At 35.9% G+C, this 17,658-nt stretch overlaps 2 long non-coding RNA genes across 2 annotated transcripts; both read left to right on the plus strand.

The window, feature by feature from the left end:
• The first annotated feature begins 850 nt into the window (after nt 1-850).
• On the plus strand, nt 851-1,295 carry LOC142622370 (uncharacterized). Its single transcript, XR_012841896.1, has 3 exons — nt 851-985; nt 1,077-1,202; nt 1,286-1,295. It is a non-coding gene; the product is annotated as an uncharacterized LOC142622370 (long non-coding RNA).
• On the plus strand, nt 1,286-1,971 carry LOC142622369 (uncharacterized). The gene is made up of 2 exons (XR_012841895.1): nt 1,286-1,586; nt 1,698-1,971. It is a non-coding gene; the product is annotated as an uncharacterized LOC142622369 (long non-coding RNA).
• Nucleotides 1,972-17,658: the final 15,687 nt, after the last annotated feature.

Consider the following 17,658-nt stretch of genomic DNA (forward strand, 5'->3'; position numbering starts at 1 on the left):
GTTTTATACCAAACTTGATTTTGTTAAAATTGAGTTTTAAAAATAGAAACATAGACTTAAATAGTTTAAAAATAGGAACATATTGTTAATATTTTTACAAAATAAGGGCAAAAGCCCAATATATATATATATATATATATATATATATAAAAGCAACTTGGGCTGACATTTAAGATATATCTTTTTTGCTTTTCAAAAAAAAAGATATATCTTTTTTGCTTTTCAAAAAAAAAGATATATCTTTTTTGCAACGAAGCGTAAACTATCAAACACAAAACGTATCCTTTGCCTAATCGATTGTCAACAAAATAATTCCAAAACTATATTTATACTCTTCTTTCCTTATCGGCAACATCAATGATTCCAATAATATTGTTGTATTTCACTATTTCCTACTCCTAATTATCATACTAAAAAATAAAGAAATAAATAAATGAATACCGGAGGAACCTCTTCGAGAAAGTAACAGAAGTACGAAAGAATATTGTCCTAACTCCTAATTTCTGTTCCTAACACTCTGCCTCTCCTCTGTTTATCTCAAAATTTAATTGCTTAACTCATTCCTATTGTTTACCAAATAAATAAAATCAACCACATAAGCAGCACACTCCACTAAATCTAAACCGTAGATTTGTACAGTTAATTTTCAAAAATCTTTCCTTTAAAGGAATGTTTATGTACAATAATGCTATATGCCCAAAACTTCTTTGTCTATGTAGACGTTGTTTGCAAGTAATGACTACGCGTTTTTCGTGCATCAAGGAAACTTCTTTTGTTTTGGATAAATACTACGTACCAACTAGTTTTTTGCTGAAATAAATTTCAAACTATTGATTCGTCTATTTTATTCAATAATTATAAATAAAAAATAAAAATAAAAATCCTCTAATTAAACTCGGTTTCACAGGGTCAGTTACGTACCTCATTCTAGACTTATTGGGTCGTAATACTTTAAGTAATTAACTTTGCATCCTCTAAACAAATTGTGAGACTATTCTAGTTGGCATTAACAAATTATATATAAAGGACATGATTTTCCTCAAATTTCCTTAATTTTCTCTCTCTTTATTTTGCAGGAATGTACAAGATTCAACTTTTCATTCAAAGCCTATTTTTAGTTTTGTCATTTGAGCTTGTTTATCTCTCTCAATTCTCTCATGCTGATGTTGGCACAGCTGCCCACTATAGAACCCCATATTTACGTAAGTGGCACTGGACAAAAGTAACTCCTTTCCATTACTGTTATTCAAAACTTTGATTTATTAATTTTTTTTCTTTTACACAGCCACGGCCTGCTATGGAAACGATGCAACACAGTTTCCTTCGAGCAACCTGTTCGCGTCAGCCGGTGAGGGGATATGGGACAATGGTGCTGCATGTGGGAGGCAGTATTTGGTTCGGTGCATAAGCGCGGCTCACCCTAGAACTTGCATTCCAGGACAGACAATTCAAATAAGGATCGTTGATCGTGCACTTAGTTCAGTTTCTAGGCCTTCCCGGCATGGTGCTACCATTGTTCTTTCTAAAACTGCGTTCAGGATGATTGCCAGACCTTCAACCTCATACATCAACATAGAATTCCAGCAGTGAGTCTTTATTGCCATTTCTTCATTTTCTCTTTTCCCTCATCAACCCTTTAATTTTTCTTTTGGTTTCTGGTTTAGAATTTTCCTAAAATTTTATTAATAAATGTGTAGGGTTTGAAGTGGAGATGCAGTTGAGATCCCATCATTGTTCTACAAAGAATTTGGAGGGGAAGAGAGTCAATATACGTGTTTGGTTTTATTTTTTTATAAAATGAGTCTGGCTAATCAGCCTTAATTTATTTTATTTTATTTTTATGCATCCATTTATAAAGTGTTAGTTGTCCACTGGGCTTGGATCCAGTATATTGTAATACATCATATTACTTATTCTTTACACATACTATGTTTATATAATGTTCTTTATTGTACAGTGTCATACAGAATATTTACTCTCTCTCTCTCTCTCTGCACATCTTAATTGAATTGCCCTCGATTATGGTTATCCATCTAGAGTGTTGAAGTTTATGTTGTCTAATTTGAGAACCATGCATTTTTCTCTCCGGATAATATGTTATTCACTGCATTCCTTTGGCCTCTCCCACACCACATTGGGAGTCCAAAATAAATATGAGCTACATGTCCAATTCCTTAAAGGCTCAATTATTTGCTTATCCTTGGTTATTGAGAAAAAATTTTTCTAACAGCTCTAATGGGCCGTAATATGAATTGAAGACCATTACATATGTTGCTTGCTAGTAATTTTTTTTAAAAATTATATACAAGATAAAAATTTTGCTTTAACTTAATCTAAGTATATATGTTTGTAAAACTCTTTCTTGGAGTCTGAATCTCAACCCTTGAATGTCCCTTGCCCTTGTTAGTAAAATCTTAAAATAAAGAAAATAGCACCTCTCTAATAGGACAAATTATATGCATCATTAATTGTAGCTCTATGTTCGAAAGGATAATTATTATGATGTGTGTGGACCTAGGAATTGTTTTATATATAGGTATATACAGGTATTGGTGGTAATATATGTGATCGGCACTCTGATAAATATGATGTGTAAGTACGAAAATACGATCAAGAAACAAAATTCCTAAATATCGACATTTGCTTGAACGAGGTACAAGCAAGATACAGGCAAAATCTCGGGCTGAGCATTGGAAGAGGTTGCTTAGTTGTTGACCAAGAGCTGTTGGAGAGAGATGGTAAGTCCAATCAAGCAAGGTCATACTTGCTCAATCGAGGCTATTGCAAAAAGTAAAACTTCTATAAAATTTTGCAGAGTAAAGAGGAAAAAGAAGATTTTTTTTTTAGTCCCTAACAGCTACTTACAACCAAGGCAACATTTTCGAGCGTTTGAATCAGCCAAAGTAATCTGAAAGTGTCTTTTCAAAGAAAACTCTTCAAGGTTTATAAACGGACTTCCATATTCAACAAAAATAATTTTGGCTTCCCAAAAATAATCTTTAACCCCATAAACAAAAAAACAAAAAAATTAAGCTCAAATGAAAACAATAAAAATTAGCCCAAACAGGAAAAAATTATAGCCAAAATAATAATGCTGTTGGTAGCGTGGTTTTATTGTTGAAGAAGAAAAAAGAAAAAAGGGTTGTGTGTATAGCTGCTGGTAGAAATCAATTGAATTTTGGGATGGTGCAATGTGCATGCATGTATTATTGTATATGCATATGGTTGCGGTTACATCAACCCAACTAACCAAAGAGCCAAACTCTGAGAGTTTGTAATGGTGATTTTTGTCAAAGTGGTTGCAGTAGTAGCAGTAGTACGCAACTTTCATTTCAAGTTAGTTACTCACAGCAATTACAGTTCATCTCTCTCTCTCTCTCTCTCTCTCTTTGGATATGGATGTGTGTCTGTGTAGACAAGGACTGTTGTTGCTCGTCGTTAGATCCTGTGATTGGTAGCTGAACCTTTGGCTTCAAATGTCATTTTCTTTTTCCACATGTATTGTTGAAATCCGACTATTTAGTACCAAATGGATATGACTGGAAGAGGGATGATATGCATGCATGCTGTTTTATGTGTTTGCCGCTCTCTGTTTGATAATGCTTCTTTTCCCTCCCATTAAATCAATACTTACTTTTCCCTTCCAAAAATCTATATTGTACAAGTTTCAATTACTCTTGATTAAGCATTTGGGCTAGTTAGTTTGATGCATGGTCCAGATGCTTTTTCCCCCTAAATTTAACTGAGCAGTTGAAACTGGGCTGTATGAATAGGAATATAATTTTAGAACCATTTCCAATCATCTCCAAGTTCTCCAACAACCTAGTCAGTTGCCCTCAATGAAACACAAATTTGGATAATTTAGCAATCTTGCCGCTCGAAGTTTGCATTTCAAATACTATCATAAATAGTAATATAGTATAATTTGGCTTCCCAAAGATAATCTTTTTAGTGATTGTTTTATATATATATATATATGAGATTAAATTTTGTAAGAATGTGATGTAAAACTCATGTTTTACCCTTTCAATCTCAATATACCATATTATCTTATCACATATTTAAGAATAAGCACAACTATATCTAATCAATTCTAATACTCATATATAAATCCAACTAAATTGAGAATTTATTAAGATGTTATTAGGTGTGGTAAAATGTATTGAAATTTAAGTAAAATGTTAATATGGCAATATCTTATTAGATAGTGTAAAATATAAATTTTACATCTTTTCCTTATCAAATTCAGACTCTATATATATGAGAGAGAGAGAGAGAGAGAGATTGCTCAAAAAATTAGGTTATAGTTAATTAGAAATGATTTTAATTAGTACCATGAAAAAAATAGAGCACAATTTTGTCGAGTTAAAGATTAATTATGAAATAAAGTATTTTCTTTTAAGCGTTTTTTTTTTCACTTAAGAATTTTATTATATGTAATTTGCCCCCTAGAAAAATGTGGCTCCAAAAATACCTTCCATAACTGTGATTCAAGACTTTGTATTGTTTATTCATTTTCTTTTCCACGACTAAAGCCTCTATTATGATAATGATGCAGCACAGTTCCCTTTGAGCAACGGGATGGAGCTACCATGGTTCTTTCTACAATCGCATTTGGAATAATTGCGAACCCTTAAGCCATATCCATTAACATAGAATTCCAGCAATATGTCAGTCTGTATTGTCTTTCTTCATTTTCTCCTTTATCCATTAGCCCTTTAATTTTTCTGTTGGCGTCTCTCTTCTACTATGTCATTTTGTTCTCTGTACGTCTTTTGAATACCATGTTGATTCTAATGCTTGCAAATGAAATCACGCCATTCAGGAATTTGAACCATCTAATAAAACTAAGCACTTAAGTAGAATAGTTAAATTATCTCTGATAGAGATCGAGTTCAAAAAAAAAAAAAAAAAAGCTTTGAGAGAGAGAGAGAGAGAGAGAGAGAGAGAGAGAGAGAGAGAGAGAGAGAGAGAGAGAGAGAGAGAATTAAAATGTATTGAATTTTGGTATAGGAGATTTATGATTCAATCTCCACTTACACCAAAAAACCAATTAGTATTTTGGCATAATGATATAAAACTATCATTGAAAATAGACATCATAAGTTGAAACTCTCTCTTAAAAAAAAAAAAAAAAAACTAAAGTATAATTCAACCACTTTTACTCTCTTTTAGTAGAGTGTGGGGTAAATGCCGGAGTTTAAGTTTCTAATAGTGAGTTTCACACACACACACACACACACATATATATATATATATATATATTAGCGGCCTTTCAACATTTAAGATATATTTTCCTTGCAACCGAAGCATAAAAACAAAACGCATCATTCGCCTTGTCAGCAACAGTAATCAGAATTGATGAAACCCTATATTTATTATCACCTTGCCTTCCTTATTGGCAACATCATGACTCCAGTAATGCTGTATTTTGTACGCTGATTATCGGACCCTAAAAAAAAAAAAATTTAAAATGGACCCCACTTTATTTTTCCTAGCACCCAGCCTGTTGTTAGTGTATCTCAAAATATAATTGCTGAGCTCATATTCACAAACTAAAATTTAAGATACAGTAATTATCTAGTCTCATTATCAACCATAACCAGCATACCCCACCGATTTTAAGTCGTACAACTGTACAATTTTTTCAAATGCCTTTCCTTTGAAGGAATATATATATACCAAAAAAGGGGTAAGTTATAGACTATGGGAAAGGCCGACTGAGGCCATATGATTACAAGATAAAAGGCCGACTAAGGCCATATGATTACAGTTGTAAAAACCAATTGGGTTAATACAAGTGTAGTGAAGTGCCATCTAATTACAAGTACTGGGTTGTAAAGAGAAGGCAAAGCTGAGTGAGGTAATTGGGATTGCAATTGAACTTTTGAGGTATTTTGGAGTTTTTCCTAAAATTAGACCTGCTTCAGAAGGGAAACAAGGCTGCCTTATATAGCCAAAGGGAGCTTCGGATTCTTCTGAAATTTGCTAAAATTCCAGAATGGTGAATTGCTTTTACCCATGAGTGAAAATCTTTTCCACTGAAAGCTATCAACAATTCTGGAATGTAGTGCAGGAAAGTGATGCCGATTACTTTTCATGAACTGTTCATGAATAGTGTTCTGTCTTCTGTCTTTATACGGCTACTTTTGTTCGATACTATTCATTGAATTGTAACCTGTCTGGAATTTTGATTGTTTACTGATGGTGACTGGTGCTGTCCAGAATTTAATCGCTATCCAAATTGTAACCGTCATATGGATCCTGGGAATCCTGGAAGGGATCAATTGGATTGCGGTTTACTAAAGCTTCTGAGGAGGCAGGAGAAACTTTTTCTTCTGACTCTAGCTATTCTGATCGAACAATTAGTTACTGGGCAAGATCTTTTAATTCTTTGCTAGATTTTCAAATGATCTGGACGGAGTCTAGGCTAGACTGAGATCTTGTACTATGAGCAATGGGCTTCTGGACTGGAGGAGGATAGTCCTTATAGACCTGATAGATGATTTGTTCAATCCTAAGGCTGTCCCAGCATTTTACCAAAAATTCTCGTTCCAAGAGATTGATATTAATTTTATAGTCCCACTTACTAATCCAGTGGATCTTGTACCTTTGAGAGAAAAGCAGAATTACTGGAAACTAGGAACGATGACTTGAAGCCTTATATCTTAAGCCAAAGTATCTTAAGGCATTCAGTAAGGGTTCTGGGAAAATCTGAGGGATTGACCCAAACATCTCCCACCACTTGAGGAACCATGAGGGAATCTAACCAAATAAGTCTTTGCTAAACATCAAGAACCAAGAATGGTCGTAGTTCTGATTCTGAAAGAAGAGAACTTTCTTAAAGGCGTCCATGTAGTCATAATAACTATAATGGAGTTATGGACCTGTGGGAGACTTGAAATTCTTGAGGGTTTTTAACAAGGAGGGATGTTGGCCCCAATCTTTGCAGCTGATGAAACCTGTGATGATGAACTTATGATAGAGGACTATTGAGGGGTCCCCTTTGTTGAAGATTTTCTCTATTTGAACAGACTTTTCCTAGATGAGGATGCTCTTATAGAACTTGATATTTTTCTCTAGATGTTTTGGTAAGAAATGCCATCCATGTGGTAGAACTTCCATGGCTAAGGCAAGAGGATCTGATATATGAACTAAGTGGGGTTCAATATAAAAGATATGTTGGACGAAAGATTTCTTAACATAAGAAGATCGTCCTTTCTTGGTCGGATAGAAAGAAGGCTTTTGGGTTTGGATAGGGCTAAAAGGTTCTTCTACAATGTAGGGGTTGATTGCCTTAGGTGCTGGGGAAGCCAATGCTGAGTTGTAACTGGGTTGACCATAGGGCGACCGTTCATAATTTGGTTTTGGGATTGTGGAAACCAAATAATGATTGGCAATGGCTGATGGTGAGGCTGGGGTATATTGGCCAGGGTTCTTTGCCTGACTAGGGGAGAATGGGACTAATTGGCTAAGGGTGATTGGTACAAGTTTGTCAAGGTTCTCTGCCTGACTAGTACCACTAGGGGTTTGCTGCTTAGACAACTTTGGCGGTTGGGGTTGTACGGGTTTCTTCCCGAACATCCTGGTTGTGACTTTGCAAAAATTCATGGGTTAGGAAATTAGGGATGTTGTTCTGGCTACCTTCAATGAATTCTAAGTCAAAGTCAAAAACTGAAAGGATGGCTCGCCATCTCGCAAAAATTTGTTTTGATGCAATATTTTGAACATCTTTTTTCAAAACATGTTTTGTAGATTTATAATCAATCCTTATTAAAAACTTTTGATTCAAAAGATCACTTTGAAATTTTGAGATGCATAGTACTATAGAGAATATTTCTTTCTTAATAGGACTATAATTAATCTGGGTGTGAGTCCATATTCCTAAATGAAAGCAAACTATCTGTTTAGGGGAATTAGAACTAGCACGCTGAAGGAGAATGCCACCATAACCTATGTTAGAGGCATCTGTTTGGATTATCTTGAAGGAGTTGACTGAGGGAATTCCTAAACAAGGGAGGGTCTTAACATATTTTTTGATTTGTTGGACTATTGCTGTATGGGTTGGAGTCCAAGGAGATGGATTTGTTCGAAGTCTATCAAAGAAGGGTTTGCATTGCTGCCTGAGATCTTGATAGAAATTGGAAATGTAAATGAGAGATCCTAGAAATCTCTGAAGCTGGGTTTTATCTAGGATTTCATCTGGAAACTTATCCGCAAACTGGATAGCTCTATCTATGGGTTTGATAACTCCATGATGAATATTAAAACCTAAGAATCGAACTTTGGTTTGGAAAAGTTTGACTTTTAGGGCTGAAACAACAAGACCATTGAGTTTGATGGTATGGAGAAATGCTCTTAGATGTTTCTGGTGTTGTTCTAAGGAGTATGAAAAGAGGAGTACATCATCAATGTAGACAATGGCATGGTTGGAGAATGGATTGAAAATCTCATTCATGATATTTTGGAATTCAGATAGTGCATTTTTTAGACCAAATGGCATCACATTCCATTCATAATATCCATAGGGTGTAGTGAAGGCTATCTTATACCTATTTGATTCTCTGATTTGTATCTGCCAAAAAACACTCTTCATGTCAAACTTACTGAAAACCATTGCTCTACTAAGCCTATTAACTAAGTCTTTTTTCTTGGGGATTAGGTACCTTACCCATTCTAAGACTTTGTTAAGGGGCTTGTAGTTGATGACTAATCTGGGAACACCTCTTTCAATCTCAGCGATTTTCTGGACATAAAAGGCTGGGCAAGACCAAGGTAATCTAGATTTCCTGATGATTCCTTTCTTAAGGAGATCTCTTATCTCTGCTTTGCAAGTATCCATGAGTTCCTGGTTCATTTGGAGGGTCGAGCTTTGGCAGGGATGTCATTTTCATTAAAATCTTTGACATATGGGAGAACGACTTCGTGTCTCGTTCTATGCCAAAAGGCTGTGGGTAGATCAGAGTAGACTTCCTGCTTAAGTTTTTCTTCAAACTTTCTGATCATAGCCTAGAAGGTTTTACAAGTTAGTTGTTCCTCAACTTTCTTGTATCTAATCTCATCCTGGAGATGCTTAAGATGTTGGGTCTTGGCATTAATGAAGTTCAGGGTCTTGGAGACAGAAACTTCCTGAAGGCTGCTAATGTCTCTAGGTTCTGGTCCTCTAAGAAACTGAAATTTGACCTTGTGGCCAAATGGATGAGTAGTGAGACCTTCACTATCCACTGTGAAAGGATATAATATACACAAGAAAGGATTTCCTAAGATGACTCTATCTGTCATATTCTTGACAAGGACAAATGTGGTCTTGAAACATATGTTGTCCTGACAAATATGGGCTTTAGGGAGTTTGAATTCAATTTGCATTTTTTCGCCATTTGCAAATGTCAGTCTCTCCGTAGTCTTTTTGAAGTATTTAGAGGGAATGATTCCTTCTTGAACGTAGTTGAGATCAGCATCTGAATCTATTAAGGTTATGACCTCGAATTCAAAATCTTTACTAATGACAATCCTGACTTTGGAATGCCATTTCTAGAAGTTAATCCTACTGATGGTATCTAAGAACTTCTCACTAGATGGTTCTTGGGCCATATCAACTGTAGGGTTAACTGTTTCATCTACTTCTTCATCAGAAGGGTTCTAAAATGAGGGACCTTCCTCATTGCCTTGATGAGAAGTATTTTCCAATTGTTGGACTCTTTGGTTAAGGAGATAGTCATCAACCCTAAGAATGGTTGGTTCTTGCTTTAGGGTTCTAATTTCTGACTTTGTCTCCTTAGCTTCCTTTTGAAGGTCGTTGACTGTAACTTCCTTCTTGGACTTGGTGAACTTATTGTAGATTTTCTCTAAATCTACGTTGGGTTGCTGGATCCTTAGTTTAGGTTTATTGATTTCTTTTACTAAGGTTTGGTGAAATTGGCTAAGCTTCTGAGCTTTAATGACTGGGTCTTCTATTGCTTCAATAAGGTTTAGAAGATGCTCTTCTTGCTTAGTGAGAGCATTGATAGTTTTGTTCCTACAACAACTATCTTTGCATGGTACAGGTTCATTCGGGCCACTAGAGGTATTGGAGGAGGCTCTAGAGGTTTCATAGGATGTCTGGTACAACTGTTGGATTTCTTGGTCATTAGAACTATTGGATGACTCACTGTCTGAGTGGCAAGTCTTAACAAATTAAAGATCTCATTCTTACTAGACTGGTCATTAACAAGGGTGTTAATAAGGGATTTGGCCTTAACTCTACACTCTTTTCTGAAATGACCTCTTTTTCCACAATTGAAGCATTTTCCTGATGCTTGTGGAATGGGTTTTCCTATTCTTTTAGATTTCCCTTTCTTATAGAAATCATCAGTCTTGTACTTCTATTTTCTATAATACTTGGATTTGGTTTTCTTCCTATGGAATTTCTCGGAGGATTCCTTTCCTCTGTATTTGAATTTCCTTTTGGAAGGTTTAACTGAAGGTAAGCCATACTATGTACAGAAATGTCCTATTTCGTACTTGGCTTTATTTTTGTTGACTTGGCTTTGGATTTTCAAATCTCTGCACATCTTCATTTCTTCACTTCAAATGGTGCTAGAGATATCTCCATAGGTTAGGTTATCATAATCTATGACACCTAAGGGGTTGCAAAGGGTTTCTTTGACTTTCTGGCCAAAGAGTGTGGGTAAGCCATTGATGAACTTCTCCTTCCAAAATGGAGAGTTGCAATCACTCCTATGCATGACTCGGGTAGTAAAGACATCTTCATACCACCTGTAGTCTCTTAGGGTTTTACATCTAAGGTTACTCAATTGTTCATAAATCCTAGATGTGATGTTGCTCGGTTTTCCAACGAATTGTTTCATGATCGTATAGATCAAGGTATTGACTCCATCAGGGATCCCACTTCCTAGAGGATCTTCAAAGATAGGGAGTCCTTCCTCATCTTTTTGGATTGCACACTTGATGTCTTCGTTAGATTCTTCTGTTAGGCAGTTATTCCACAATTGCAAAAGTTTTCCTATAAATCCTAAGGCCATCATTTCTATGACTTCTTTGTGAGGACGACCTTCGTCCAGGTAGTTATTGGCTACCATAGTCATATGCTGGATCTTGTTTAGGATTTCCTGTTTTGATAAAATGTCTATGTTCCATTCATAGAGTTTACCAGAGGATACAGAGAACTAGTTACTAACATTCCTTTCCTCAAACTGGAGGTTAGGGGGTGTTGGTCTGGGATACTAATTCTTGGTTAGGCTGGTTGGATTTACTTTGGATTGGTAAAGTCTTTTTACCTGTAAATCCTGAAACTGGTTTTCTAGTTGTTCTATTTCTTTGTCAGACTCTTGGGAGGCTTGACTATAACTACTAGAGGCTGCACGTATGTCTAAAACCTTGAGTTGTGGGGTTTTTCTAGGTGAAGAGATGATTGGTTTCGTTTTTGCTAGCTCCTCAAGTTTTTGGGTAAAAATTTCTACGGCTGTCGGGCTCCTAGGGATGGTGCTTAAGACATTAGCCTGGGGATTCTTACTAGTTGAAACTGGTGAAGGGGTGACTGGTTCCTTCTTCACTAGATCTTCTAGTTTCCGGGCGACAATTTTTAAGGCTGTCTTGTCCTTAGGTCTGAGGCTTGTGTGCCTGGTTGTTGGTAGCTTGACTAGAGGTTTCTCTAAGGTTTGGATAGGTTTGCTAGGGTTTCTTGGCTGGAGGATAACCTTGTTCTCAATCCTATCTTCTATTCTATCAAGCTGTTTTCCTATAACATCTAAACACTAGTTGGTGTAGTTGTTTTGCTCTATCACTTTCTTGACAAGTTTTTCCTTAACAGTGGGAACCTTGAAAGGGGAGGCTACTACATCACTATTACGGTGTTTAAAGGTTATGGCTTCTAGGGGTGGATGACTTGGCCGGACAACTTTGTTGGTCCTTTTTTGGTCCAAGCTTTGGTGATGACACAAGACTGTTTGTGCCATTCAAAATGGTTTTCAAAGTATTCAAAAGAAAGGGACATTGCTAGATATCTCTTTCATGAATGCTTTCCATCCTTCCAAGACTTCTATTTTTTGCTCTCTGGTGTGGTTGGCTCTATAGGTTTTTCTTTTGACTTTGTTTTCTTCAGAATCAAATTCGATACCTAAGGCTACTAGATCAAGATTGAACTCTTTCCTGATAACCATGAGCTGGTGATCTATTGGAGGATACCGGGGTTCTTGCTGAAATGGTTGTTCCATGTCAGTCCCAAATGGAGATGAAGGGGATTGTTCTCTGTTGTCCTCTTCAACGACAACTGAATCCTGTTTGGCTGTGTAGCAAGGTGTGCTAATCTGAGATTTGGTTGTGACTCCCTGCAGTTCTAAACCTAAATCTCTTCTAGACTTTGGGAATGGTGTCAAGGGTCTGGTTAAGCTACATTGAGATGCAGGTCTATCCCTAAGAAGGATAGGTGAGTGCCTAATGGGTTGGTGTAAATTGATTGGGGATCTAAACCATGATTCATCCAGAGGTGTTCTATAGTCATAGTCCAAAGGAGTGCTTAGTCTGGTTCTATCGAAACTTAGCCCAACCGTGCCATCGGCTAGGTGTTAGACAAAATCTAGATTTGGATTCTGAGCTGGGTTTTGGATATGTAGAGGATGATTCTCATTCTCTCAAGTCCAGCTAGTAGGGAATGTGACCTCGAACCATTGCAGGGTTCTGGGAACCTGAATCTTGGCTCTAGAATTAATGGTTTGGATGAGAGTTGTCTCACCCATTTTCCTTTTGTCAAGTGCTTGGACATTCATGTTTGTTCTCATGCACTTGTAGTAAACTTTCTATATCAAGGCTATCTGGCTAGTTCCATGCATCATGAGGGTTCCATAGGTCTTGATATTGAGTGTAAGAGCATTGATGACATTGCTATCATGGATATGAACGGTGAAATCAGGGAAACAATTGAAATGGACTGGTCCGCTGCTAAGACTGGTTTCTATGGTTCCTAAGAGGTTGTCATTGAACCTAACATGACGAGTATCTCTAAGGGCCATAAGGATTGAATTGTTCAACCCTTTTCTGATGAGAGGTTTAACTTCGACCTGGACTAAACTTATATGTAGGAAGTTATGACCTTACTTCCTATGGGCAACTATGATGGCTGGGTTTAACAAGTAGCATGTCTCGTACTCCTTGTTTATACCGTAAACTTTTTCTATAGTCTTGACATGGTAATCTGTCTTGAAAGCCTTTTTCCAAGACCATGAGGACTTATAGATCTGGTTGGTGGGGACTTTTGGGATATTCCAATCTCCTATGTCTAGATTTACATCTGATAACTCATAAGATTTTGAATTGATAATTCTAGCTTCTTGTGGAATCTCTGGAAGGGATGATGGTTGGAAACATCTAGAACTGGTAGAAGAGTAACTTCTAAACAACCTATTCATTGTTCTGGGTTAAAAGCTTAAACAAACAATCACAACCTAATCACCTTTATCATCAAACTTCTGGATCTAACCTTAGATCTAAAACAGGGTATACAAACAAGACAACTGCCTAATCTCGTGCAAACATAACCTCTTAATGCCACAATCTTCCAAAATGGGGACCACCCTAAATGCCTAACACACGGCTAACACGTGCTGACCAAACCAAAACTAGGAAGATACCGGGACTTAATGGGCTAACAAACAACATAGATCTGGACTCACAAGTCTCAACAGTACACATCTGCAACAAACTTTGGGGCAAAAAACGTAAACAAGAAGAAGTAGATAACTGGGATGTAAAGGTTAGTTTAAACAAATGATCACAGAATAATAAACAGAATGGTTAAGAAGGAGGCTCAACCTACCAATGATAGAGATAAAAGAAGATAATGAAATAGTAACAAGTGAAGAAATAAATGAATGGAAATGGAAGAGTTATCATGAAATGGATGTAAAACAAAATATGGGGAATGAGAGATATATCCATGAAAAATAATTCAAAATAGTTATAATGCTCAAAATAATTGGATAACTATGGCGGCAGTGCCGACCAACTTGATTGATTAAATAAAATGTAACTTACAACTTCGACCGGCCAAACTTGGTAGAAAGTAAGGCGGTAGAACCAGCCAAGCAGTTGTATATCAAAATAATTCAAAATATTGAAAACAGCAGTTGTTTATTGAATATACATCAAAGTACTTACAGTAGTAGTAGCAACAAGATTACAGTGATCAACAGGTTGGGTAAATAGTACAAGGCTTGAAAGCTAGTCCTGGTTCCTAGTTACAAGCTTTGTAGTGAGATATCTTGATCTAAGGAGGTCCTAGAGAGAGTTCTAAGGGAAATCCTAGAAAAAGATTCTTGGCATGATTATGGAAAGAATTATACAACTGCTTGGCTGGTTCTATCGCCTTACTTTCAATTATTATTTACTTTGAATTAATCCTGCTATCTGTTGTGCTTCCGCCTTCTGCGCTGTCGTCCTTCCCCCTTTATGGTATCAGAGCCATTCTTTCCTTGGCCGATAGTGTTGTTGTGTCTTTCATCTTCTGTCCGTGTCTACCTGACCTTGTGATACTTCGTTGTTTTGTCGATCTCACCGTCGTTGGCGCCACCGCCATTGTAAAAAGTTCCAGATCTGAACAGTAAGGCCCGTGAAGCCAGGAGAGCGTGAGGGCGTGAGAGGAATAGGGTTGATGTCCGGTATGTGTTACGAAATGCAACGGTTGTGAGAAAAACATAATAATTGAGTGTTATAACTAAGTTAGATATTGATAGGATGTGGAGATCCGACTCCTCTGTTAGCTCTAGGACTGGTTGTCCTCCTGATATTGTGAATGAAGAAGACCTCACTGTTGGAGAAAGTGAGTACCTAGATTTTAGAAAATGGAATATTCCCTAAAGTTTCTACTAAATCCGTTTACGATCTTAATTGACCGAAAAAAAGTATTTTCTCCGAATATAGAGCTCGAACCGTTGAACAAACTTTTTCTATTTCTAGAACTCATGAAAAATGTTGTTTATTTTCCAAGAAAAATATTAACGAGTTTTTGTCCAAGAAAAATCTTAAATATTTACACATTGGTTTGGTCCAAGTTGCTGTTAAACCTTTAACAAGAAAAGGAATTGATGCTTCTGTGCTTATGTGTTTACGTGATGCTAGATTTAAGAAATTTAATGATAGCATTCTTGGCATGATTACTGCTTCTTTGTATGATGGTCCTGTTTATTTTGATTGTTATCCTGATCTTGCTCTTGCTCTTGATGATCCTAATATTATTAAAGCTTTAACTTTGAATATATTGACTTCTGGTTATGATATGGATGATGGTAGTAGACCCTTTACTCTTATTTATCGAATTTTTTATAGATTGCTTGATTCCCAGCTAACTCCTCGGTCTAGAGAACGTGATCCTGCTGGAAAAACTATGTTGATTCAATGTTCCACACCTGATGCTAAGATCCAAGTCCCTAAAATGATTCAATGGCAAGATATTACTCTTCCCAAAGAATGGACTTTGGAACAAGTTGCACCACCTGTTAAACCTGTTTTTGATGAACTTGATCTTACTAAAATTGCACAATATTCTGATGGAACTGTGAAAATATTCTTTGATGATACCAAATGTTTTCCTGCTCACAAACCTTTGAGAATCAATGAAGGAAGAAAGTCCTTTGTTGGATCTGAAAGTATTGTTAAAAGAAATGCTGATGTTGACGAATTTTTGAAAAAGAATTTTGAACCACTTGATTTAAAGCTAAAAGGAGTAGCTAGCAACAATTCCCAAGTTAGCAATACTTATTATTCAACTAAACTAGAATTTCTTCCAAAAGATGACCAAGAAGAAGAAGAAGATGCAAAATCTGAAGCTCCTTCTGGATCTGATTTTCCACCTATTGAAACTCCTCCTCCTTTTAAACATTTGCGTGTGATAAATTTGATGGATATGGATGTTGAAACCCCTACTTTTCAAATTGATATGGTTGCTTTAAGTAATGAATTCTTTTCTAAAGCAAACCGTGATGAAAGAAAGTATTACCAAAGTACTTTTGCTCAATCTGAGAAAGACAGAATCAAAAGGAAATGGAGAGAAAAAATGAATTTGTTAAAACAACATATTTTGTTTTTTGATTATCTTGAGAATCATTATGTTTCAAGAAATGAGGTTCATACCAATTACTTGAACGTAATAAAAAAGTCTGCTTTTGTTAAACATGATAAAACTGTTGTTAAATCCACTCACCCACCCCTTGAAACTGTTTTGATTACTTGCAAAAATGATAAAGAAAGCACTGAGGTGAAAGCCTCCCCTTTCAAAATTGCTGATGATAAAACTCCTGTTTTTGCCATTATTGAACAAAACAATTTTACTAATGAATCTTTACATATTATTGGTCAACAGCTTGACCGTATTGAAGAAAAAATTGATGAAAAACCTTCTATTTCAAAACCTGAGAAACCTTTGATTGATTTACCCAGTCAAAGAAAAAATATTGATTTTAAAACTTCTCAGAGTAAGACTTTTGATTTAGTTAATTCCCAAGGATCAACTCGTTGAAAAGATTGAAAAAATGCTTGTCCGATTTAAAAGTTAAAACCGAGCAAACTTCTAGTTCTAGAAGCGCCGTCGTGCTATTTCAAGAAATGAGAAAGAAGTTGTTTCGATGCCGACACAAATTCTCGACTCATTATCTTCAAAATCTTCCAAAAATGCTTTTGATGATGACATAAGTTTACCGTAAATTAAAAGATTTGTTGGAAAACCCAACCCCACATCTTTTACAAAAAATTGGTATACTAAACCTACTCCTCCGATGTACAAGCTTTGAAGAAAGATCTTCTCAAACTCGCTTTTCGTTTCGCCGATAAACTTTATGAATTGAATATTGATGGTTTGTCCGAACAAGAAATTATTAACAAAATGGCTCATATGTCTATGGTTGGTATTGCATACATAAATAACCATGATGACTTTGATCATCCCGATATTGTTGATTTGCTTGCATCTGGTTTTACCGGTCTTGCGATGATGGTGGGATTCACATCTCACAGAAGAATCCAGAGAATCTATTAAACATGCTGTTAAAAGAGATACTGATGGTATGCCTATTTTTGATCAAAATATTAACCGTGGTGTTCCTGATGGTGTTAATACTCTGGTTTACACCATTCTTAAACACTTTGTTGGTACTCCTTCCAATATCTCGTCTCGAATTTCTAATTATTTGAATAATTTGAGATGTCCTACTATGTCTGATTACAGATGGTATCAAAATGTATTTACTTCCAGAGTCATGCTCAGAAAGGACTCTACGAAGCCTTATTGGAAAGAGAAGTTTATTGACGGTCTGCCTCCTATTTTTGATCATAAGGTAAAAAATGAATTAATTGGTAAAAATGATTCTATTGACTTTGATAATTTAACCTATGGTGATATTTTCAGCACTATTAAGAAAATTGGAATTAATATGTGCAATGATGAAAAATGGTTAAAACAACAGTTAAAAGATAAAAAGAAAGCTAAATATGAAATGGGTAATTTCTGTGAACAATATGGTTTACCTCCTATTGCCCCTTTCAGGCAAAAAGGAAAAAGTAAACATGATAAGGTTTACAAAAGTTATTCCCATAAAAAGTATAAAAGACACGTAACCCACTTTGTTAAACCCAATGATTTTTATGCTAAAAACAAATCTACTTTTCGAAAAC

This window comes from Castanea sativa, chromosome 1 (assembly GCF_040712315.1).
Source record: "Castanea sativa cultivar Marrone di Chiusa Pesio chromosome 1, ASM4071231v1".
Lineage (NCBI taxonomy): Eukaryota > Viridiplantae > Streptophyta > Magnoliopsida > Fagales > Fagaceae > Castanea > Castanea sativa.